Consider the following 3,737-nt stretch of genomic DNA (forward strand, 5'->3'; position numbering starts at 1 on the left):
TTGTTTCACGTATTCTATAGTTTTTTTAAGAACTCCAGGAAGACTAAAAAAGCTATAGAGCACTTTCCTCATGGGAATAAATTGAGCAGTAACTGAAACAATTTCTTTAATGATTCTATTTTGAAAGAGCTTATTGTCGATCCTGGAACCAATAACATATGACTGGGGAGGAATATAATGGCCCATTTCTTGAAATATCTTGAGACGATGATACTCTGAATAAACATCCTGGAAAGGTTCTGTTAAAACCGTAAGAACTTTCTCAACTTCTTCCTTTACATCTTTAGAGATATTTTCCATCAAAATGTTAAAAAGTAACGGCTTCAAATTACCCATTGCTTCAGAAAGAAGTTGATGAAAATCATCAATAACTAATTGTATATGATTTCGTGGCAAATTAGGATTTGCGTAAAGTTTACTTATAAATGTCAATAAATTATTTCTTACACTTTGATTAAGTAAACATATTGTTACACCTTCCTTATTTGAAATATCAGAGACATCGCTATTTTTCTCATTACTTACTTTAGAATCAACAGCTAATTCTATTTCCTCACTAAGTGTGTCTGGTAAAATGGATTCATTACCACTTGGATGTACATAAATAGGATATTTATGGCTTTTGATTAAATGTTTTCGAAATGTTTTCCAGTTCGCAAAGTCCCGCCAACAATTCTTTTCTTGACATTTACATTCTGCATGTTCATTGATTCGTTCGCGTATCTTTAAATGTAAATAAAGTGCGTCCACAGAGAGAAAGACAGTTTTGCACAGAAAACAAAGAGGCATGTTGTTATGCAGATAAAATTTAAAAAAGAAAGTATAATACAGCAACAACAGTTAATAGTTATGCAAAAACTAATCACATTAACTAAAAAGAGGAATTAACTGCAGAAACGATATAACAGATATTATAAAAAGTAGCTTATCAGTATCTTATTTTATACATTCTTGAATTTCTTTAACCAACGGCTAACAGCTGTATTGCTGTCTCCTTTGTCAAATGGTAATTCATATATGTATCCCTGAATTAATAACCAAACAGGTTTACAAAAATTGGAATAGGCACAATGAAGTGAATAAAATATTTTAAAACAAACTTCAACAGCTCTAATTGGGTTCTCCACTTTGTACGTTCTTGCATCAATAACTACGTAGGAGTCAATCACTGAATCCCATGATTCTCCTACAAGGACCACGAAAGGCTGAACACTTTGTTTCATTTGGCGGGCAGCATTTTCAATTCTTTCAATGCCAGGATCAATATCATCTGCAGTCTACAAAAAAGTGGAGATAAAAAAGCTTTAATACTGAATTAAGCAGAGAAAAATCTACAAGAAATGACTCGAGAAACTCAATCCGCACCGAGCATGTCGACTCATGAAATTTGTATACAGGAATATTTCATTAATCATTGAAGCTGACCTTTACTACAAGAATAAAATTATTTAAAATCTCTTGGTTGTTCACTCTGTGAGGTTGACCTCCACGCGTACTAATGTTGAAAGCATTAAACAATTTTGGTAGAAGTGATAAAGCAGCTACATCAGAATTACCTTCAAAATCAGAAAATATTTTTATTTTAATCTTTTTTATCAAAAAAACAAGAAGCGCATTTCTCATATTAACAACTCTTAAGCCATGAGCTCCTTATATTTTCTGATTTCAATATAATTGAGCATACTTGCAATTAATATACTACGAATTATAAAGACACTCATTCTCATCTGCAAACCTTTATGTATTCAGAATGTTTGGAAGGATTTCAGAAAACATCTAATTAAACGAAAGAAATGATGCAAATATTGAAAAATATGAAATCTAAAATTGCAAGTAATATTCTATCAAAAGCATCTTAAAAGACGTATGTACCTGCTTTATCAGCATTTTTTACTTCTTGCCGTAATTTAATAGCAAAGGCGGGCCATCTAACTGGAAATCTTGATGCTAAGTCTGGATACAATTGGTCAAAATCTTGTTCTAACTGGAAACAAATAAATTGTTAAAATGCTATATTATATACGTATGTAGTAGCCATGCACATATCGGACACAAAGATTTTCACGAGAAAAAATCACTTACCAAGATATAACCTAGAGACTGTTTCAAAACTTTATACTGTTCAAAATAATTAGCTATTTTATCTGAAGCGGTGGCAGATTTTAAAGTATTATGCCTAACTTGACAAGTAAAAGCCCACTTTACAACGACAATATTCCAAGGTTGAATTCGACTTTGCAGCCACTGAAGGGCTTCCTGCACTTCTTTGGTGACTAATAACACATTTTTATACGTATTATTATTACATCGAACGATTGTTTACATAAAACAACAAAAGCAATTTGAGTAAACAATACATATTTCTTATTTATCATACTTTCCTTCGACACTTACCTTCAAGTTGGTTTGGTGTTTCAACTGGCTTGGAGCCTCTTTGGCTTATTCTTAGGCCATTTTTTACTAATAATCTATTTAATGAACAATATTTGTCATACAAACAGCCTAGAGGACCTCTTTTCGATTCTTTGGAATATGGTATGTACCAAACATCCTGTAAATTTAATAAAAAAGAAAGATGTTTCAAATTTTATTTAACAAAAAACAATGACTCACTCCACTTTCATCAGGAAATTCTTTCTCAATCTCTATTCGAATTTGTATAAACCGAGCTGAAGTTATTCTGAATAGAGAAAAAAGAAAAACATTATTACAGATTATAATACGTTTAACAAAACATTAAAGTACTGACTCTAAATAATGTTTGAAAAATCAGTCTTATTAAATTGCACTCACATGTGCTTCACATCTCCAGTAAATTCATAATTAATAATTGCTTCCGCAAGTCTCAGTCTGTCTTCTTGCCTCAGATCTTTCTTTGGAATTGCTTTTGCAAATACATTACCTTTCTTAACTTGTTCAATATACTGTAAAATAAATAGAAGTGCATCATTCTAGGAATAAAATTTATAATTTTTGAGATGTGAAGACAGCATGAGCTTATTATACTGTATGCACGTTGAAAAATACCACTTACACTTTCATTCTGTGGAGATGAACAAGAGATATGTGAAAATTCTGAAGTGGAAGTGCTTAGTTCATTTTCAATTGCAAGAGGCAATTGCTTAAATTCTAAATCAAAGTTAGTCTCTGTATTAAAAGGAATACAGTCTAAAGATAGTCCCTGAGACAAAGAGATTTCACTCAGAGAAACAGTTTCCTAGGACAATCAGGAGGAAAGAAATAAGAAACTATGAAAACTGTTAGGTAGAACTTTTTGTAAATAATTAACAAATGTATAAATAAATGTAATAATTTGTGCAGTATTTTCCTACCTTTTCTTGTTGCTTCTGTTTTAACTCGTTCTTCAATAATGATAATTTGTTTTGAAATTTAACACGATGTCCTTCTTTTGTTATCAAGTTATTTATATTTTCGGCTTCTAAGAGTAGAAAAGCTTCTTCGTCAATTCCAGAGTCTACAAGGAAAAGAAAAAGAATGAGGTTATGCAATTATTGCAACTATACATACCATATGCAGTCGCGTTTTGGTTTGTGTTATATTATTATTTTGCCAATTTTATGTTTACATTTGCATCACTTACCTTTGAATATGTCCAAATAAGAGTCTAACCCCCATTCTATGAGATAATTTTTGACTTTATTATTATTATCCATTACTTCGATGTTTTCCGAAGTACAATTATTATTACAATATATTTTATTTTATATATATATATA

Source organism: Trachymyrmex cornetzi, unplaced genomic scaffold (genome assembly GCF_001594075.2).
Source record: "Trachymyrmex cornetzi isolate Tcor2-1 unplaced genomic scaffold, Tcor1.1 scaffold772, whole genome shotgun sequence".
NCBI lineage: Eukaryota > Metazoa > Arthropoda > Insecta > Hymenoptera > Formicidae > Trachymyrmex > Trachymyrmex cornetzi.